The sequence below is a fragment of the Stegodyphus dumicola genome, chromosome 9, assembly GCF_044657685.1.
Source record: "Stegodyphus dumicola isolate Sdum_Otavi_A_Nest chromosome 9, ASM4465768v1".
NCBI classification, from domain to species: Eukaryota; Metazoa; Arthropoda; class Arachnida; order Araneae; family Eresidae; genus Stegodyphus; species Stegodyphus dumicola.
The window spans coordinates 96,721,111-96,744,892 of NC_140776.1; the positions used below are offsets into that span (position 1 = coordinate 96,721,111).

At 32.4% G+C, this 23,782-nt stretch overlaps 1 protein-coding gene across 3 annotated transcripts in view; it reads left to right on the forward strand.

Annotated features, from left to right (window-relative positions):
• Positions 1 to 854: 854 nt before the first annotated feature.
• Positions 855 to 23,782, forward strand: part of LOC118181416 (uncharacterized) — a 187,810-nt gene continuing 164,882 nt past the window's right edge. For all 3 annotated transcript variants that reach the window (XM_035350563.2, XM_035350571.2, XM_035350577.2), the window contains exon 1: positions 855 to 1,018. The gene's annotated coding sequence lies outside the window, so the exon portion shown is untranslated. The remainder of the gene's footprint in view (positions 1,019 to 23,782) is intronic.

Below are 23,782 nucleotides of genomic sequence, written 5' to 3' on the forward strand. Positions count from 1 at the left end.
TCTTTCTCATATCTAGGCCAAATGCTGAAAATGATTGGTTAAATGAAGTATGTAATGAAAGAAATAAAGAAATGTATGGTTAGGAGATTAAGTTATTTGAATAAAGGAAGGCAAGGAGCTATCTTCCTGAGTGGAAGGATCTTTTCGTGGAGAACTTCCTTAAGGAAACTAACTGGTATTCATGTTATGTAAGGAGAAACTAAGGAAACCAACCAGGAGCCAACCATTCGTCTGGGATGAAGCAGGTCTAACTACCAGTATTCAGCTGTCTTAACCACTCTGCCCCTGGTGGCACGAAGAAGACGTATGAAAAGTAGAACAAGCGAACACAGGAATAATTACTTAAGCAATAACTAAGGAATCAGTAGGTAAACTATTATTATTCTGTTCGATAATACTTGATAGTTTACTTCCTATTAAGGATTTATTCTGTCATCTAAGGAAAGAACAATGCGGAAGATCTCGAAGAATTTTACTTACCATAAATATATATTAATTTCTACAGTTTTTTGAGTAACTATTCTTCAATAAATATCCAAAACAGTTTTAAAAATTTCGAAGACTGTTTTTTATATAAGCAATATATCAAACATATTTTCTATTCATTATACACTATTAGTTTTGATTCGTCTAGAATTAAGCAAACACACAAGTAAAATGAAAACAGATTTCTTACTTTTTATATAGAGAGGATTTATTCTGTCTTCTAAGAGCAATTTTAAAATTCCTTAAGCATATCTAAATTGTACTTCGCTTTCTCTCTCTGCCAAAAGATGGCGCTTTGAACCAACAATATTTCAACAGGCTGGGGATCTCCGCAGTTCGGGCCACAGTTAGTTACCTCTTGTCAACCGTCCCGAACGGTGTGACAGTGTTATCGCCGCTGGCCACATCATCCGCAAAATATCTCTTGCACCTATCAGAATGTCTTAGTAAAATATTCTCGAAGAAAGCTGTTTGAAGGGGTGAAAAAAGTTCTTTTTCGTAGTAGTAGATAAATCCTCAGCTCAGGAACTTGGTAAGGCATTATCATTTCTCTTTTTTTTTTGTTTTTGTCAAAGTATTTAAAGAAAGTTCTGAGCGCTTTCAACGTAAAAAAATGCTGTTATAATTCATATTTTTAAATAATAATTCTAACTTATTATAAAATTGAAGATTTCTTCTTTATGTAATTTTTTGAAGTCATTTCTAAATTTTTATCTAATATATGGTTTATTCTGAGGAAAAAACGGAACATTTTCAGCTCTACCTATTTTAGATATTTTATAGATATATCCATTTTGTTGTATTTAATTTATATACTGTTTTCTTGTTTTTTCTTTCCTTTTATGAAAGTAAAAGGTATCTTTTTTTCACGCATAGTGGTATAAACGTAAAAAAAGAAAAAAATATGATGTTGTAAGAATTACGCCCGCTTTTTGTTTTACATTTTTAAGCAAATTTATAGAAATTAAAATAATTGATTCTATTATTTATTTATATGTAACATATTTTAAATTGTATACTGAAATGAAGGAAAATAAAGTACCTTCGAAAGATTACTGTGTGTAAGATAAGTACAACAAACTGAATTTAAATTAAGCAAACCCGAAATTATAATATTTTTATTTATTTTAAATAAGAGCTATAAATTTTCGGTACAATATTCAAGGAATTATATCATAATATTATTTATGAAAGGGTTTCGCTTAGAATTTAAGATCAGAAATAAAATTATTCGCTAATAAAGATTTCTCCAGCTTTGAGAAAGCATAGTGTCTCACTAAAATCGTTCTTAATCAAAAACAGCGAAAGGTGAAAAAGAAATTATCTTTATTTCACTGGAAAATGTTTGGAATCTGCAAAGAAACCTATTAAAACATGAAAACTCTTCTAAAACTTAAACCTGTATTTAAAAAAGGAGCGATGAGATAACTATACATTCCGTATTTTAAGAGAAATCGCAAACGTACAATGCAGTTTCGGCTTTCAAACTTCAATTATAATGAACACTGAAAAATATAAATTTGCTAGAAATAATTATGGTGCGTTAAGGTGAAACATCGGAGATTTGATAATGGTAAACTGAGAAAAAGAAGATAAAAATCATCTATTTATATTTCATGATCATCTGAATTGACTACGTTTCGGCGTAAACGGCTTCTAAAGTCTGCTTTCAATGATATGAAGTGTCGAGGTATCTCCTACGCTGTGGCTGATGTGAAAAGACTAAAGTAGGACAATTTGAAGATGAAATTTAAGTTGCTTGAATTGTAAGACCAGCGTATTTTAATCCACCGTTCAATGTTTTACAAACAAGCAAAATTTACTAAAAAATTGCATTGAACTTCTATGTTGTTTTGTACGAAAGTCTTACTTTTCTGTACTTCGCGCAGAAAACAAACCCTGAATGATATTTTCGTTCTGCGCTTATTTATTTTTATAAAAGTAATTTTTTTAAAATTTCTTTCATTAAAAAAAGGTGATTATTCATATCCCTCAGGAAAGCGAAATAGTATAAGCAAACGTTCGTAAAGTGGAGAATATTGTAATAGTATTTACAATGGGAAATTATTCTCTAAAATAATTTTAACGAATATTTTCTTCCTTACTGCGCTCTGTCATGATATAACTGGTAGCATACCGTGGTATTATTGGAAAATCCTGAGTTCAAATCTTGACTAGGGTATAACTGATAAAGTGCAGCGGACCATAACCCAGCACCGGCTGCGTTTGGATGACAGGATGTTTTCCAGTCGTCCTTTAAGCAGGACAGAATATAAGATATTTTTGCCTTCTCCGCAGATTGCTCTCAAACTGGTAAGCTGCCTGTAGCTGGTAGTTGGTTGTAATTGGTAGCTGGCCGTAAATGAGAAGATCCAGATTTCGAATTTTCGCGAGGCCATGCATGAGTTTTCATGTTTCCTGCTCAAAATAAATGTGTAATAGCCTTATAGAGAAATTCTGCTGATTTGGATACAATTTTTGAGAGATGTGATACAAATTCGTCTAAAAAGCGTAGGATAAATAAAATGCATAGACGCTGGACAAAAATTGCTTAAATTATGCATACTATTAAATCCTAAAGAGTATTTTACAAACACACTTTTATCAAACTATTGTAGTTGCGTCTGAAACATGCATCACTTGACTCTCGTTACTTTGAGATAAATGTCCATATTAATATATTGCGAGATTACGCTATTCTATAAGATATGGCACATTGCTTTCCTCAAATTACACAATTATTTTACAGTAATTTAGTACATTCATTTTAAAAATAAATTACAATAATGCAAATGCCAGGATTGTGTAGGAGAATAAAATTTGAGCGATAAGTTGTTGAAAAAATAATCATGTCTTTGCTTGTAGTACCAGCTCCAAGTGTTGACCGCTACACCGCAAGAGCACGTGAAATGAATGAATTGAATTTCCTTACTCATTATTTCTATTCATCTAAAGATTATGTTAGATTATGGCAAAACACTCGAGTGCTGTATTCCAGGTGGAGGGTTGACTTCATGGAGAACGTTCTAAATTAAATTGGCTGATATTTAAGTTACAGAAAAGGACAAATACGGAAACTTCCAATGCTACTAGCCTGTTTCTCGGATTTTGTATACGAGTCAAAATACAGGTATTCAACGATTTTACCATTTGTCCGCTGGTGGAAACCCTAAGCATTTAAAAATAATACTAAAATGACAGTTCTAATCTGGTGGTTACTTAGTTCAGCTCGGGTGTTAGATATGATGGAGTTAGAGGAGTTTAGGAAAATAAATAAATGTAAAATTGACCTTACCCTTATCCGAACTCTGTACAGCATATAGCTGTAAAATTTTATGCAAATTTTAAAGCATTTATAGAACTTATAGAAACTAAGGATATATACTAAAATTACAGGACAAGATAATAAATAAGGAATACCATTCCAAATGTCATACGAAGTATAACCAAAATACAAAACATTTTGTTACAGGAAAAGAGCTAAGAAAAAAATGAGGAAAGTTATTTTATTTCATTATCTTAAATTTTGTTGTGAGATCACTGGTAGAAAATTTCTCTTATAATTAAAATAAACCAGCTATTATAAAGGTAACTAGTAATTTCAAATTCTAAAATATAACAAAGTCAGCTTTTTGTACTTGTCAGAAGATATTTCATAATGTTTCAATTACTGAAAATAGGTTTTCTGAGAATTGTTATCGGAGAACCAAATTATAATTTTCCTATCCATGGTGGAAAACTGTTTTTAAAAGTAATTTTTCAAAAATTAATAAATTACAGATATTTGGGAAATTGTTATAAATAAGCAGTACTATTTAAATAACTGCGTTAGAAATACGACATTAGTAATAAATTAGAGCAAAATTGTATTTCTTGTAGACGGCATTTCTTTCCATTCTTGAAATGGCATCCATTAACACTTAACATTATTAAAGTTTTCTGAAACTGACGTTTCGGATAAATAATTTTTTAAAGCATATTGAAACGGAGCAAACCAATTAAAATTCTAACTATGGCCAAATATAATTGCTGTTAAATTGTAAATTCTGTGTTTTCGAGAAGAACAAACGCGGAGTCGCTTTTCTTAGGGAAGCAAAACCATTATGCGTTTAATTACATGTTTAAGAAATAAGTAGAAATTACCTGTGTTATTTATAATATTGTTACGTTATTTTCTTCTTTCACGTTCGTATGGGGTTCGTAGATCTGGAGTGAACACTTGATGACAATTGATGACGCATCAAAACACACTTTATTTACCAATATTTAATCAGATACCTCCAAAATCACTTTTACACCCGTCGAACTATTATGAACACGCTGACACCATCGGTGACACAGCCTTTACACTGTCAGGCAACAACGGTGGAGACAGTTTCACTGCAAAGCACCCGAGTACAGCTCCCAACTCTGCTTGGTTATTCTCGGAACTCCACGTACTCTCGAGACTCTCCACGCGATGCACTCGACGATACACAAGAGTATAGCTCTCGACTCATGCACTAATTCGCAATGCACTAAAAGACTCTCTCGATGCACTCGACGACCACCTCTGCGCTAGACTTCGAGACACTCGCTCAGTGACTATCAGCTGGCTAGACGAGGCACACACTCTGACTGACTGTGGACCAGCAGGGTTTATATATCTTTCGGCTTCTGTTCGAGAACAGTCTGGGCTAAACCGGTAAGAATTCGTTCCAGAAGGTTCTCCATCCGTCCATGGCATATCGCCAGTTTTGTTGCCAAATGGGCGATTTCTCTCCAAATGTGGCAACCTTGCCTTCCCTTGCCATTTTAAGGCAACCCTAAAACTGCTTTGCGGGGAAGCTATCTTACCGCGCCTTTACATTTCGTAACACTATCTTAGGAAAAATATCTTTCATTAAAGTTTCGTGATAGTTTACGTGCCTGTAACTATGTAATCATAACAAGTTACTAATAAGTTTGTTCTGGGCTCAGATCCTTATAGAAAGCTGAATCCACGGCAGTCTTTGGGTGTTCTACATATGCAACATGAATATAAGGCAAACTTTTGAAAGTCCTTCCAGAAGGCATTCTTTCCTTTGGACGATTAACCTTCCTGTCCTTTGTCACAATATCGAAAATCGAATCCGTATAAGATAAATGTTTCAAGTTTTACTATCCTCCAATGAAGTCAGCAGCGCTGTGTATAACTTCCTATCAGTTGTAGAGTCATTAGGTTATTTTCAAGGAAGGAACATGAAAAATGAGCTGTGCCTTCCTCGGGACTCGAACCTGAACCTCTCAAATAGTTGTCGGGTGTCCTGCCGATACGCCAGTTAGGAATGTTGGAAGGAGGAAGAAAGAACTTTATATACTTCCCCTTTTTAAAGGGCGACTGGGGATTAAGGGACCCAATCGCAAAATCCTGTTGGTGACGAATTATTGCCCACCACCTTTTAGTTTGGGCATTACTGTAGATTCATTAGGTTACTTTGAAGTAGAAAACATGAAAAACGAGTAATGTCCTCACTAGGACTCGAACCTGGACATCTCGAATACGTGCCGAGTATTCGAGAACTGTACCACAAAAGCTTGCAGAAAGGAGAGAGAAAATACCTGATACTGCAAGAAAACCGCAGGATTCCGTTCGCAGTATATATTTTGTTGATTATTCGAATAGAGCAGTTTCCCGACTGAAAAAATGGCTTCAGCAGTTCTGCAGTGAATAGCAAGGAGTGGTTCCTTCGTCAAAACAGTCGATTCGAAGTCACAGGGCAGTCTACGGGACTAGATGAATGATAAACGACTTTCCCATCCATTGAACAATCAACTGCGGACTCCGTTGCCTGCGACTCAGCATCACCCTGCGAAATCATGGGTAAGTCGTGTAGAACAATTTGTCACATTTTCCCTCAAATATGGTAGCATACAAATGTGGGTTTAAACATGAATTACATACCTTCCTTGAGATTACCGTATTATGTTAGAATAGCACTAACACAGTAATTCTTCGCTAATTTCATACAGTAGAGCTTTAACATAAATCTTTGCTTTTGTGGTGACCGTAGTGATGACGTTCATTCGTCTGGTATTTCGTTGATAGCTTTTAACGTATTTTGTAATTGCTCTGCAACGCACAGCAGATTTCTTCAAACTTCTTTAAGATTCCTTTGGCATTCTTTCGACACTGTTGCATAGTATGACTTCTGGTACTTGAGTTTATATGCAACGCTTTGAAAGTAAAATGCAAGTGTCTCTTGTGTTTTACTTTTTGAATTTTCTATTTTGTCATGCATGTTACTCTTTGTTTCTGAAGAATACACATGTTAACTGTTTCTGCTTTTATGTTTACATATTTTTAAAATTGCAGAACTGGTCCTGGGTTTCAGAACCTCACATTATTAAAAATTCCTTTTTAGCTTATTAATTTAAAACTTGATTAAAAATTAAAACTTCATTAACTACTTTATATTATTTCAAGTTTAGGCACATTTAAAGTGAGGTATGAATTTTATTTTACTTTTATCATGGGTTTGTGAGGGATTTAAAAGATTTTGATCTACTAGTATTTAATGTGTGTATATTTTATATGGTTGATGCATTTGCGCACTATTAATGAGCATTGTAAATTTGTAAATTTGTTCTGTTTGGTTTTAAATATATACATAAAATTTAATTTTTGGTGCTTTTTATTTATTCTGTTTTACTTTCGAAGAACAATTGGGATAGCAAACACTCGATCATCAAACTACAAAATATTTATGAGCTGAGAATTCGTTATAGAGATATCTGTCAGTACTGCTGATGCATTTACGTGTCATTTTAAATGCCGTGAATGACGAGGTTTCTAACATGTTTTTAATATTTTTATTATTCAAAACAAAAGAAAGCTGAAAAAACATTTTAAAAGTTTTCAGCTAGTTGATGCTTCAATATAGCTCATTTTGTAGAATTCTAATCTTTATAGTTCCTGTTATATGAATATTTCATAAGTATTGGTTAATTTTCTTAAAATATGTGTAAAGCTTTAAACAAATTACGTTTTCCTCATATGGGCTTCAAAAGACTGAATAGGTCAATCATGAAACCCTTTATGTAATAAAAGTATGTTTCGACTAAGAAATGTTTCAGGAGGTCTTTCGGGTTATATAGTTGAACAATTCTTATTCTTAACTTTAATACTTTGGTTTGCGTCCTAGTTGGATTTCGCTGCTGCATCTAAGAAATGAAAAAAAGAAATGTCTAGGAAAATAAATCTCTTAGAATATATTGTCTGTGATATTTCATTCGGCTTTCGCTATTTTCCCGCAAAGAAATTTAGAAGGTCGTTTTAACTGAACGAACGATAACCACAGAGAAATAAATGGCGTCGTTCTATTGATTCAACTGCAATAGTCGGTATTTACGTTAAACTGTGGTGTGTTAAATCAAGTCAGGTATGTAAAGAATGATATTAAGCAGTATAACTGCACAGCCGTTTAAAGAATTTACTCCTTAGCCTATTGTTGCTACATGAAAATTAAAAAATTGAATGATAGTTCCATAATTATGACTCGCTTATATTTAATTTAAACACTTCGAACGGAAACTAATTTGTTAAAAGCAACACCTAAAATAATAAAGACCAAATTTTGATTGTTGAGTTTCTGATTACTTGTATGTCTCAAGATCGTGAGTGTTTGATTTCTAGGCATCGTGTTTGAACTGCTTACAAAGATACAACAATGAAACTGCAACAATGAAATCTGACGGAGGTTGAACACGTTGTTATTTTATACTTCATTGGACGTTAGTTTAGCTGGTAATAGCAAAGCAGTCATTGAATACTACATAAGTGAAAGGATGCCTTAGTAAAGAGGTTTTTAAGGCGAAAGTGGTTCACATTTATTTCACATTACGAAAATGACTAAGCAGCCAGCCAGTTCGTTGGCATTTGACCATGATTTAAACTGCCACTCTTCAACAGTTCTAGTAACATGACCTCTGGTGGGCTATATGAGAAAGAAATAAAAAACCAACTATAAATAAGATAGAAGAAAAGTAATTGGTTCAAATCTTGCCGATTGGAAAAGTTTATGTTAAATAGCTGTTCAGTCTTTCGGTGGGTTCAGTAAGTGATCGGTGGAGCCTGCATTCACGGTGAAAGACCAAGCTGGAACTGCAAGTAAGATACAGATGTTTATGTCTATGCGAAGAACGAGTTTTAGAACTAATCATTTCCGCCGGTGACTTCATCGAGGTTGATGGAAGGTAAAATAATCTTTTGAATGTGTGCTTCATCAACTATGATAAAGTTGCACAAACTCATATTGTAATTACAGTTTCAAAATTTAAAAAAAATGCCTGATGCATTCTTTTTCAAAAGCTTTTCCAACCATTTTGTGCAAAGGAGTTCTTTTAAAGTTTCCATGCCATTTGCAGATTGAAAATTGCTTTAAACATTTAATGCTACAAATTTAAATAAGAGACTGTCCTGTAAGTATAATAGCTTTCACAGATCTTCAATACAAAATTTCTGACTGAAAAAAATCAGTCCTAATGAAAAAATAAACAATTTCGGTTATTTACCTGGATAAGAAACGAGGGTTTTCAGTATTCTTGCATTATAAGGACTATATTCAGAACTGTGTGTAAATATGCATGGATTATTGTGTTCATGTATGTATGTGCATAAGTACGCACTTATATTTCTAAATCTGATCCTGAGAACAGAAGAGTACTTGATTTTCTGCTATCCAGATCACAAGCAATGTTTCACCCTATTCTATCATATCTTATCTGCATGAAGGCAGAGGCGTTTTTCAAAGAGCCACTAGTAGCCGAGAAAATAAAGCGTTAAATAATAGTAATATGACAGAGTTCCTGTTTTGGTCAAAAGGTCAGCTCCATAGGCACTATTATTTTTCCCGAAGTTAACGCAAATGCGATCTACTTTTCTTTGAGTTATCCTTCTCGTATATATATATTCAGGGCAGGTAGCTGTACTGGGCTCTGCCATATTCAATTAAAAATGCCTTCATGGAAAAATTTACAAAAATGATAAGCTTGTATTTACATTAAACACAGGGAAAAACCAACAAAATATCGATGCAACTAGCCCCTGCACGAAAAACATAAGGATACAGTCTTGAAATGAAATCGAATACGTTGAACATTGACGAATACCATGTCAAGGAAACAAAGCTTTTGTGAGCATGAAGTTCTTCGCGCTTTTCTTTTTTCGGCCTTTCAGTTATTTACTTATTAAATTTCGAAACAAAACGTTCTTGAAAGCTTAAATGCTTTTTATAAGAGAATTTCTCACTTTGGGCTATGCATTCAAAGAAACGTTTAACAAAAAAATAGATAAAGGTTATATTTCGGTTATTTAGCGAATTTAGACTAATTTTCTTTTCAACGTCTTTAGTACTGTGAAAGAGATCGTAGGTAATCTTTCGTGGACTGCAAGATTTATTTACATCTTTAAACTCTAAAAGTTAAAAAAAAAAGAAATAACAAGTTCAATATGCAGTAACACTAGGCAAGCAGGTTTGGGTCGTTAAACAGCCAGACGTTGATTCATGATGGTAGAACGGACAACTGGCACTACCCTAAACATTATTAATTATACATAGGGCCTGTCCTGCTCCCTTTTAAAGTTTGGGTTAAATGTCAAGTTTACTTATTACTAAAGAATTATAAATAACTTTGCTGCATTCATAATTAGTGCTTAAAATCTTGTCCATTCCCTCGCTGATTAGTCGGTCTATCAGTCCTCTTTGTTTTTAAGCTCAAATTTGAGGTCAAGTTGCTCAGCATTTTATGTTAGTTGACTAATTATCAACCAATTTACTCGCAACAAAGAAAATAATGCAGAACTCCGAAACTGTTTCAAACAGACAAAGGAAAACAAAAAGATTTTATTTTTTTCGACTTAATCTGTTTTTCAGGTAGCCAGATTCTTAAACTCTTAATTTTGCAGTTCCGAAAAAACGTTTTTTTTATTGCATTTATTGTTAATTAGTTACGTGCTCTAAAGGGGGCAACATTGTAGAGTATTTTATGTAGTTAATGATGATTAACTAATGATTTAAATCTTTATTATAACTTCGCTTTCCTGTACATCTCACCAGGACGCAAATTAGATGGTAGAGTATTTGAATCAAGGGTTTTGAATGTTTTAATGTAAGGGATTTTTGCAGCGTCTCCGAAAGTTTATATTCTATCGTTCAGCTCTGACAGTAAACATTTCTGTTTTAGCCATTTTGCTAGCTTATGTTTAAACCGAGTGTCTAAAAATACTGATCTAGCTTAAGTGGGTCATTTTGTGCTGTTTTTTCGACTAAACGACACCATTAATTTTGGATATCAGCCTTTTCACTTTACTACCGCAAGTGGCGCAGTTTTATTTGTACGCACAGGTTGTGCTTTACGTTCATTTAAAGAGTTAATAAAAAGGTTATTTAAACTTCTGTAGGATTTTGTCGTCATATTTAAGACAGAGCGATAATTCGCTTATTCTAAAAGGGTCTGAAAGACTTTGAGTCAATACTACATTAGTAGGACCCTATAAAGTTCTAAATTTAGTTTAAAGTTAAGATTGAACTTAAGATTTGAAAATTTTAGATTGCATTTTAACATTTCAGGAACTATTAAAATGATTGGTGAATGTAGATTAAAGATTGAAGTACCTTGAAAACCACCTATTTTACATTATACCATTTGAGGAACTATTAAAAGTATAAGTGAATATAGGTTGAAGATCGCAGTGCCTTGAAAACCGACTGTTAAATCACTGAGAAAATGCAAAAGTTATTTACCGTATTGAAGCTTGCCTGCATGAATTAATCCTTCCCGTGAACACAGGTATACAGATAACCTAGGCTTTTGAGTTGTTGGCGTTTAATTTTTTCCTATGGATACGAAGCTTACGAGCATAAAATTAAAATTGACATAAAGTTTTACTTGGTAAAAATTTTATCTACATGTTATTAAGATTATTACGTAATTAAATTATTGTAATTATATTTCACAGCGTAGAAAACTTAGATGTAATATGAAGGAAGTAGACAGTTCCACAAAGTAATGGAATTTAAATGCGTAGTAGGTTTAAATAAAATTGGGGGCAGGAAAACATAAGTGGCTAACAAGACATGCAAGTAATGAAAGTTCTACTGTGGGAAATTTTGTATCGACAGCGCTATATCAGTAACATGGTTAATGGAATGTGCATAATTCATGAATTTTTAAAACTACTGGCCGAGGCACGATTGCTGTGATAAGTAAAAATAATAACATATTTTTAATTCTTCTTATGCTTCGAATAATGACAATACTTATCAATTCAGTTATCGTGGATGATCTCTGTATGGTAGCGCAGCCATCTTGTGAATTTTGAAAGTCCAAGCCTTCTTTGAGATTAAACAAAAGATACTACAGCCATCAACTTTAACTATTGTATCAATACCGGCAGCCGAGAAATTATCAAAAGCGCCAATCACAGTTCTTGTGTGAATCACATTCCTTATCTGAAAATCGTTCGTCGCGAATTGCTTTTGAAATTTATTGAATTGAAATTGAATTTTGGAAATGAAATTGAAATTTCATTGGCTTCAGTTTCACTCTATGCAGATCCTTTAAAATTGTTGACAGTTTCTGGTCAGAGCTCAAGAGTAAATAAACTTGCAGCAATATCTACTCCGAACAGCAAATGGATATCTTGGGGGCCTGAATAACCTGTAATTTTCATTTTCTAAAACATTACTGGCATAAATTCTCCTTTTCGTAAGTTCTCTCATCCGATGTATATTATTGATTTTAGGAACCGAAGAACATAGCTTCTTTTTATCCAATATAACGATTCCTTATATACTGTACATCTTTTGACGGAGCTTTTAGACCGTCCGATTTTATGTGCCGACTTTATACGAATACTGTCGCCACATAACAGCTGATTCGAACCTTGAACTTTCGACGGCGACTTTTGATCATTTCAATATATGCATCGAGTGGAAGAAATTATATTCAGAGCTGTCAATTGCATATTTAGTTTTAGCTGCATATCAGTTTATTAGGGCTGTTTTAGTTTTCAGTTACTATCATACATATAACAACGGAGGAAAGCGCTTAAAATGCTGAAATATTTATGGAGTTTTGTTACTGATTAAAACGCTTCAGTTTTGTGTTTAAATCGAATTTCAGTTAACTAGAGCTCCATTTATCCCGATTGCCTTCTGTTATTGTTTTCTGTTTGACCAGCTAAAATAAACCTTGTTTCAAATGTATTTTAAATGATTTCCTTATTTTTGTTATTGTTATAAAAATGTTTAAGTCGAAGGTTTTCTTTTCGTATGTCCGGTTAGCGTAATGGCAAACCTCACATTGAGTTGATCAATGTTAAACGAATTTCGCTTACTGCGCATGGCCAAAAGAGAATTTGGCGCATTTACGACTTTGACGCAATTTTAAAAGATAAACACGATATATGGTTGATATTGTGTTATCTTGGGCGTAAACAGTTCGAGGTTTTAAAACGTGTCACGTTGTAAGCTGCTTTATTACTTGGACTGTAAATGTCGATTGTAAACTTATTAGCTGATTATACTTCTGAGAAATAAAAACAATTGAGTATTTACCATACGTTCCATTCATATATACTTTAACAAATTAAGGATTAAATCCAGTTTAAATTAATTAAAGGTCAAATAAATTATTGTAAGTAAATGAAATAGACTGTTGCAATTGTAAACAGTCGATAAGACCTACATGACGAACAGGCTTGTGTAGGGTTGCTTATGCTTAGTATTTTTTCCCACGCCAGCGGGACACCAATGAGCATGCGCTGTAAGCGAAATTCTTTAACATGTATCAACTCAATGTGTGGTTTGCCATTAAGCGTCCGGTTACGCTATCTTACGTTGGACTACCACAGCATCAGTCATCTTAACGGCCTGGCATTTGCTAGCTGTAATAGTTCTTGCCAGCCTCACTACAAATGGTCTTTTATTTTCTGAATAGTTTTCATTTATACATTGATTGCCAAATTTAGGACAGCTGTCTTTTAATATATGTTCGAAGTTATAAAAGTGTATAACACAGAGCGTAATCAAGTTATGTTAAATATTGCAGTATTTCTTACTTTCTCTCTTTCTATTAGTCACTAGTAAGCTCCGATCCTCTAACGAATAAAATAATGCTTTAAATTAAAATGACTAATCTATCTAATTGTATCCTGTCCGCGTTCAGTCCTTGTTTTCGATCCCTAATAATTTGCTTCGAATATTTTTTTTAATACGTTAATGCTGATGTTAACTCATAGAGGCTGCGGAGAGCACTAACTACTCAATGGTATCTCTCGGGTTGTTTTTTATTACTCTCATTTTCGATTACATCACTCGTAAACGTAAATATTGTTCAGTTGAATGTCTGCGCAACACACAGTTTTTCCCGTTCGCTATTTCTTTCTCTTCGCCTTTCTGATTTATAACGCCCAAGATGTTGATGCAACGTCTAACGCTGTAAATAAAAACTAAAGTAACAATAGATAATAACTAAAGTAGGCAATTCATATTTTAAACCGCATTCATCACATAATATCTTAAAACTAACATAAAAGAGTTCACAGGATGCAAGTAATAAAATTAGGTCGTAATAACAAGGGTTATAACATCCTATTGACTGCATACTTGAAATCATGAAATTCGTAATTTTAAATGTATTAAAATAACATCTTGCTGTTTTTTAAAATAAAAGTCTTAAAATTTAGAATTCCATTTTATTTTCCAGTTTTTTCAAATACTGAGTATTTTTGTGTGTTAACCCATTAGCCGCTGGTGTTGCGTTGACGCAACGGTCAAAATAAATGCGTATATAAATATAACTACCTAAGATATTTTATACAAGCAGATGATTTTGTGTAGGGAATATTATGAAGATTATTTCTGTAAAAAATATTTGCCTTTAACAAGCATTTTGTTTATAATAATTAATCTCATACTTTAAGCAAAATTTTCGACCGGGTATTTTTGCTGAAAATATTTAACGAACGCATCGTCGTCTTTATGAGAAATCTATTTTTATTTCAAGGTCACCGTTTATCAGAACATTACTTCAGTAAGATGTTTATATTTGTGTTGGGAAGGGAGAGAAAAGAGGTGTTGCGTCGACGCAACGTCAGCAGGAAACGAATAGGCAATCTCCTTTTTCACTCATTCCTTTCGATGTTCTGGTTCATGTTATGGTTATTTAAAAATGCCTAGAACGAGATATCTTACATAAAATGAAGCCCTTCAAAGATATTTTGATGAAGAAACAGATGATGATAATGTTAATAATGACCAGAATGAAACTGATATTGTTGTTGCTTCCCCAGAAATTGCAGAAACTAGTGACAAAGAAGAAAGGAATGGCAATGTTTTCAATAATGATAATGATATTTTACCAAATGATACTGCTAAGGAAGTTGAAATTCACGTAAGAAGTAATTTTCAGCCTTCTAAAAGCAGTTATAGTCATACTATAAGGTTTAGAAAGCAGAAGACTGAGATCTTGAAATGGATAAAAAAGGAAATGTTAGTTATGTCTCAGGAAGAACATGAAGAAAGAGATAGAAGAGAAATTATAAAAGACAAAACACAAGGTAAAACTAGTGCACAGATTTTCGATTTTCGTTTTGGTTTAGACATTTACTCTCTTCTCGTTGTAGAGACAAATATATACGCTCAGAAAAAAAAATGTTCAGAATTTATTTCATCTGAGGCCTATATGAGAAGATTTATTGGAATATTATTGCTTACAGGATATCATTCTTTACCTCAAGAAAGAATTTATTGGTCTTTTGATAAGGACATTTCTGTTCCTGTTGTACGAGATTGATATCACGTTTGCAGTACAGGAATATGAAGCAGAATTTGCATTTGACAATAGTCAAATTGACAATGCTAATAAATTATATAAGATGAGACCGTATCTAAACTTACTAAATATAACCACTTTTTACTACTGGAGATATAAAGTCTCTTTTGGATTTCAGACGCGAGAATGCATTATTCCTTTTGCAAACTCCTATTGAGAGTATAGAATCAGCCAGAAATAGGTCAGCAACAGGAAGAGCTAGTAAATTCAGCATTCAAAAACCATTGAATGGAGATGGTAGACATTTTATCGTAAAGTCCGTTGATAACAAATAACTTTGTTGTAAAGAGTACCATAGCCAGACTGTTTATAGATGCAAAGTATGTAATGTAGCTTTACATCATGATTGTAATCATGCTTGAATCTTTCAATTGAAATAATCTGTATTTGTAAAAGAAATACAATGTATATTTTAATATTAAATTAATTACAAGTAAAGTGATTTGTAGATTTATAAAACGTTATAAAGCTAAAAAGTAATCCTGCGTTCCACTCAAAAGAAACATCACACGAGTACAATCCTACTCACTAAACGTCCGTAGTCGTATTCCGCTGACGTTGCGCGAACGCAACACTCGCGTTTTCCACAGGTAAGAGCATTTTTTTTTATTTTCAATGTAAATTTATGTTATAAATGCTTAATTTAATATTTGCTATTATTTTCAAGAGAAAAGAAACATTCCTTGTAGTTTTGGCGGTTAATGGGTTAACCGTTTGTGAAAACTTAAGTGAGTAAACATGCCTGCAGCGCAAACCTGAAGCAATTAACAAAAACTTGGAACCGTTTTTGTTAATTTTTACATCTGGATACATTCATCTATTTACATCTTAATATAAATAGTATAAAGAATACAAAAAGGTATGGTAACTCTTAACACTTTGTAAACGTAAACCCTGATAGGCTGACTTCGTTCAAGGCACATTTTTTTCCTCTTCGCCTTTTCTAATGTAAGATACTGTACCCAGCTGACAGTTTTACATAAACTGTTAATATAATATTTAAATTCGCCTTAATGCATTATACATTACACAACTATATAATAGTTTTATATTTCATTACTGATGTAAAACTTTTTAACTATTGATAATCGTGAGTCTCCGGTTTTCTATTTCAATCTAAAACCTAAAAATTATCTAGTTAAAAATTAAAAGCATATAGAACGCCAAGACGGCTTAAAATTAGATCTCTTCAGCAAATAGGTATTCGAGTTGTGGTTGCGAAAGGAAAACGTCTCGTCAGAAATTAAAAATGGTGCTCTAGGTGGTGCAAATACACATACGATAAAAAATCCAGTGAGCTTTTACTGTTTTATATGTACAGTACATAAAATGTAAACAGAAGGTTTAAAGGAAAATTAAATTGGCTTGAATTATTTTATTACCACAATTTGCTTTTCAGGTATTTCAGTTTATTTAAAAATATTAGTGAGAGGTTTTATTATTTTTATTTCAATTGTGTTGTTTTACGTCCGTAAAATATGCCTTTGTTTAATTCTCATTGAAATGATATAGATTATGCGTTTTGCTTTTGTCAAAATAAAACTTTTTCTTTTCATTTCATTTCGTTTGTTTTTAATATGGAGAAATATAAGATTTTATGTTTTTAGTTTCAAGGGAACTGCGTAAGTAAAAATAATTACTTTACTTGATATTACTTGGTAAGGCATATTTTAATTTTATAACATTCATTTTAAGTTTATACCACTTTTCTATCTCTTCTAGCTTCAGCTTGAAGTTCCTTACCAGAATGAGCTTTTAGAATCGCTTAAATGCAAATGAGAAGTAGAAAGTATTTAAGTTCCATTGACTTCGAGAGAGAGAAATAGTTAGAATTCCTGCATATCGCGCGTTTACCTTTTGGCTACGTCTCTCTAACTGTCACTACGCTCTACTGTATTACTTGCCTTTTGATAGCTTCACTAGATAATTTAATATGACGGGCCAACTATTCTAGAATTTGTGTGTGCTTTGGCTAAATCTCTTTAGTTAGTTATTAGTTAGTTCTTCTTTCTTACATTTTTAAGCCCAAGTAGAGGCTTTGTTGTACGCCCTCAGAAAGGGGCCATCTATGAATGTTAATTTTGAGCAATAAGGGATAATTAAACCTTCTTGAGTTTACGTTTCTTGGACTGTTCTTGGACTTAAGCGATTATTCCCTTAGCAGTTCACTGGGTTCCTCAACACTTACTTAACAGATAAATGTGAGGAATCCTACAATTTAAAACAGGAATTCGCTGCTTGTTTAGGTACAGTTGCGTCATTTGTTTCCGTGGCAAACATTTGTTTTGTATTTCATGTTACGGAAAGTAAAAAGACTTTTTAACTGCGTATATTTGTTTTGAAAAAAGAGAATTTGTTATCAATAAAACATATATTTACCTGCACTGAGGGGGGGGGGAACAATCAGCCTTTCCTAAATCTATATACGAAATATATATTTCTAATATTCGTATGAGTTCGATTTTAATTAAAACGCCCGGATTGAAATGGGATTACTAAATACATACATACTTGCATAAATAAATCAGTTACTTAATAAGTCATTTCTCATTATTTCGTGAGGATGTCCTTGTGGTTATAAGCCCAAACATAGGGATTAGCAACCTACAGCAACAAAATTTCTCATTACTTATTTATACCGACGAGTGATGCATAAAATTCATTATGTGGTTGTATTAATGAAGTTGCTTTGACTTAACATGGGAATTATTTTGTGATATTCACAGATTTATACAACAACAATTAATTTGTTTAATAACATGAAGAAACGTAAATTTTCGGTATCTTGAGATAATCCTTATATTAAAAATACATTACAATATTTTTCAGTTAGAATGATATATAGTTAAAATGACTCTGATATACTATTACGATCTCCGAATTACACTCTTAAAGCAGCATGGAATTTTATATTCGACCGCAGCGATTCTTGAACTGTGGTGGTTCGGGGAGTCCTAGATCTGCAATATCTAATAAAGAGAGATTTATTTATACTGTTTCGTACTAAATTTGATTTGATATTGATTTCATTATAAACGATTTCATTCTCAAGGTATCATCAAGTATCGATCTAGTCTTCTTTCAGCATAACATGAGTCGGCTGAGATATATTGCGATGGTTTCATGAAATTGATTTTCTAGCATATAACCAGACAGAATTTTGATTTGATGATAAATTTTTTAAATGTTTTCTTAAGAAACAGATTCCTGGAAAGCAGTATCATCGATTATTACCTCTCGTAAGGTATATAAAAGAAATCTTTCGGAAAATCTATCGAACATTTCATTCCTGAAAAAAAAAATGACTGAAAATCATATTGTAAGTAAATGTAAATATTCTAAATAATAATAATTTTATAAAAATCACAATAAAAACAGAAACGGTAAAAACTAAGTAAATGAATAGGTAGCATATTCTAGGAGCACTGTACAATGTAATTTAAAGTAGTCTGCTTCTATGCTGTTATAAGATATTCGTAAATGCAATCGAACCCACTATAACGAACTTCAAAGAATCAGCCTTTCGTTCGAATTAAGCTCTGCTGAGAAAAAATGAATAATTTTATAAAATTTTATTGATGAATTCTACAGAAAGATTGATTAGCATTGTAACATTTTACAAAAGATGTTAATAGTAAATTTAATTAAAAAAATCTGTTGTGTACAGTACATGACTTCCTTTTACGGCCTATTTAATTATACACATTTTTTGATACACTTCATTTAAGCTTATTTCTTCCAAATATTCTAACTTAGTTAACCGATCCCTCAAGGCAAATCGAAAAAATGACATAAAAAACTGCATTTAAATGAAAACTCATGTTCAATTCTTCTTATGAGTTAAACTTCTTATGATATTATGTTTTCATAACGAGTATAAAACTTTCCAAAATATAAGCATAGGAATTTTGTGACCTCGTTAAAATTTTATTATTAGTCCAATATTCTTTCAGTCTGACATTGCCAAAACATAAATATATTCCTCATTTAAAACGCATCTATGATTGGAAGTATATGATTTCGACCATAGACTGCAAAAATATAGGCAGGGTAGGATATGTAAGCTGGGTAAGGGGGATAGTTGTACATATGTATGTCATAATAAAATTCCATAGTAAAAAATACACTTAAAATTCTAACTATATGTTCTTTTCATTTTTAATGGCGACGGTCTCTTATTTGCAAGTACATGGTATTAAATCCACAGCCCCGTAGTCAAGTTGTTTTTCCCGCCTTTTCTACACGTACAGTTATAGAATGTTCTGGAGATATTTAAAGCGAACTGAAATGGCTGACGAGGCTGACGTCATTTCTTGGAAGCTCCGCCTTTCCAGAGGCTATAAAAGGACTCGCAAAGGGATATAGGGGTCTTTTCTTCTTAGTTCTTTTTTATTTACTTCGGAGATCTGATTTTTTGACATTGCTATTTCTCCTGAATAATAATAAATGGATCATGTTTTTTAAACTTATAATCTGATAATTTGAGCTTCGACTACGACTATGATTCTTCACCAATTTATTTCTTTCGGACAAAATCTGGTACATCACACACACACACATATATATATGTGCATCCATATATATATATATATATATATATATATATATATATATTATTGCAATAAAAAAGGGAGCTGCAAAACTAGATCTTTTAGGAGTCCCATTTACAAAATTTCAAAATTCTATGACCGCTCGTTTTTGAGTTATAGAGATAAATACGTATGTCACGAAAAGATCCATTTTGGAATGAAGAGTCATTTATTCTGTCCGTACGTAGAGAACGCACGCAAAAAATGTTTAAAATTCAGGAATGGTCAAATGATGTTCGTTGAAGTCTGGAACCCGAAACCTTTTATGATTATAGTACTTTCTTCACTTCGTACACGGAAGTAAAAAATATTAAAATTAATTACATTTATTATTACATGCAATTACTGAATTTCTTTCGTTATTTTAATAATTTTACACCTCAAACTACTTAACATAAAATTCAGGGCTTAGACCAGTCAGTCAAATTATACATTTGCATTTAAAATACGTATTTGCAATTATGAAGAAGTATGAACCTTGAACGGGTTGCAATCTGACAGCTGAATGAAAAATCTCGAAAGGAATCATAGAACCCAAGCTGCAATTTTTCAACAGAATCAAAGTTCTTCGCCTCAAATCGTGACGCAATTGCTATCTCATAAGACAGTGGTTTCAAACTCAAATTTCACGTTGGCCGAATGCCCGTTTTGAAAGCATCTCACCAACCGACTGTTTAAAATGCAAAAATTGCACTTTTTTTTAACCAAAAAGAAAACTTTTTAATAAAATTATATTCACAAAATTTCTATTAAATATTTATCAAATTATACATAAACAGTAATAAAAATGACACAGAGGAAATATATCTGTTTTGATTTATTTTCTGTTTGTAACCTAACAATCTATGGTTACCTTTTGCAATTCAAATGTCTCGACAGCTAAAAATTATACTTTTAGACTGACATTTATTCAAATGATTCCAACGTGTTGAATAAACCACTAAATAATTTATTAAACAAAAAGAAAGCGCGAAAATTCCCTTGAGGGAAGAAACCCGAGAACAAGGTAATGATAATATATTCATTTTCGTTTATTTATTAAATTTTTCTTCGATGCATATGAAAAAGTTATTATAACTTTTAATTATAACTTCTTTATTTCTTAATACAACTTTCTGTTCATCCCGTTCCAATTCATACAATTGATAAAGATCGCAATCTTGGAGAAAAATTACTAGAAACTAACATTATCACTAGTTATAGATGTTTATCGGCTATTCTGGTTCTTAATTATTAATTTTCAACTGCGAAAAGAATTGTTTGTATATAAATATAGTTTCAAACGAAGTGATTATTCTTATTGCAAAATTTTATATTTATTTATATTTTCAGAAGTATTATTCATCTTTTATTTATCTATTCAGAAGTACGAAAAAATTTTAATCAAATCCGTATCTTTAAATTTTTGAATAAGATTCATATCACTGTGCAAATTTATTAGTTACATTTGCAGATTTTATGGGGCGTCCCTCAGGTCCATTTTAATGATAATAAACATAATGTAAAATTAGACATATAATCATTAAAATCATAACTTTTCTTCCAATTTTTGTCATAATTGTTAATATCATAATAATGGTAATTATAAGGAAACTGTGTTCGAGGGCTTCGTAAAATTGCATCGGGGGCCGCCAAATTTGACCGCTATCCTAAGGTATGTTAATTATGTGTCCTGAGTTTTTAAGAACTGGATATTACATTTGTCTCGCATAGCCCTTTCACTGAACACAGAAAAAGGTGAGGGGTAAAGATGAAAGAATAGTAACTTGAAAGTATTTTTGTTCTAATAATCCAAACAGGATAAATTTAACGGTAAATAATTTTTCAGTGGGAGTTGTAGAAATTCTGTGAAAAAATTTGAAATAAAAACAATTTAAGTTATCCACGGAGTTCATCATATCCTACATTTAGTTCTCTATAGCTGTGAAAATAATATTATGTGATCTGTGTTTTAATACAGTTTTCTACCACACGGTCTCGTTCTTACACGATCAGAAAATTCCGATACCCTCATACAGCTCGAAAACACGGTTTCATTTATGGCACGTTAATAAATAACCTCGTATAACACTTTATTTATGAACTGATTTTAATAACGCAATTTGTATTTTAAACATTTACACAATTCAGTTAAGTATACACTATGCAATCCTGTATAATAATAATAACAACGTATTTGTTTATACACACAAAAATAAAATTAATTCTGGGAATGTCGGCATTCTCTCATATCGAAATTCTTTTGAAATTAAGTCGTGCCGTCATTTACACGGTATGTATTTTGTGTTCCAAATGTTCAGTTGATGTATTGCGTAAATTATGTAACTGTGATTTTGGAATAATCTTTTTTTTAATTTAGTGTATGTATTACTAATCAGCCTTGTTGGTTTTAGAGATAAGTATTGAGGAATTATATTTAAGTTCCACGCTATATGTGAAAGATTAAGAAAAAAACTTTTAAAAGAATTATTTCTTTGGAAATGAAACTTAAAATTTTGAGTCGTTTGTTAAAAACAAAAAACGTTGCAAAAAGTCTAAAATTAAATGAGGAAACATTGAGAACCTTTAAAAATATTTTGTTTCTAAAAGTTTTAATTCCTTTATTTTGTATTGGTTGTTAGCTTTGCATAATAAAGTATATTCCAAGAACTTATCTACCGCGTTATAGAAATGATCCTTGTATATGACATTGGACAAGACCGAAACGTTCGTTCGTTATATTCAGGGATTCGTTATAAGCTGGGATCGCAATAGCAAGGTTTGAGTACAATCGGTTTTTTAAAAACCTAGCTCGCTCTTCAAACCATGTGCCAAGTTGAACGCATGATTTACTATGCTCAGCTACATGTAATTTTCTGCATTGTTTTAAGTCCATGTATCACACATAATCTTCATTTTATTATTCCGTTGCTCAGCTATGCATTATTAAATAAAACACAAAGCCTTTTACCCATAATCTTATCAGATATACTACTATACCTGCAACGCTGCGATGTTTTCGATAACAAAACTTTCGCCTCCTTTCTAAATTGATTTGATTTATTTACTTTCTAAGCTTTCATGCAAACAAACAAACGTTCCTCCGCCATTTTTCTCGGGTAATGTCCAATGATAAGCGAGAGCTCTTCGTCGGCCCATCCAATCAGTGGTATTTTTTTTCCAACCTGGCCCCTCCGAGATGCATTTATATGGAAATAATATGCGATGGTCGTTGAATAATGCAGAAGAAGCGCCGCGTAATCTCGCGAACGACCAAATATCCTCAGCGAGAATGTTTTTAAAAGTTGGGGAGAAAGTTCTGGGACTCTTATTTACTGCTCGAGAATTCTGCATTTCGGAGACGATGTTTTCATTAAGTTTTTGTTCGAGCAAAATTACTTTTAATTTATTCATTGGTAGCCGTCAGCAATGGTAATGATGTCGAGAAAAGAGGAATGCTTTATTCGCCAAGACAGTCAATGAAATTTCGGATAGAAGCATTTCAAAAATTTTGATTGGAGCTTCCACTCAAAGCTTTAAAATAATGAATGACAAACATTCTCGGGAAACCATATACAGGGATATTTCAAAGTGACTAGAATAAAATATATATTTCTTAAATTAGGTTTTAATTTTGAAACTAGTATACAAGGCTTTAAGGTGAATTTATAACGAGCATTATTATTATTTTTTTTTTTTTGAGAAAATGTCGCACAGACAGTAAAGCTGTAAGCTTGTAACCAAAACAAAGTACGAGGTGCTCTCTTGGCTTCGTCATAGGAGAGATGGCTACTCTAGCTTTGGGCCCGGTTTTAAATATTGAAAGAGACTTGGATGTTTATAAGTGTGTTGTGCCTTTGCGACATGGGAGG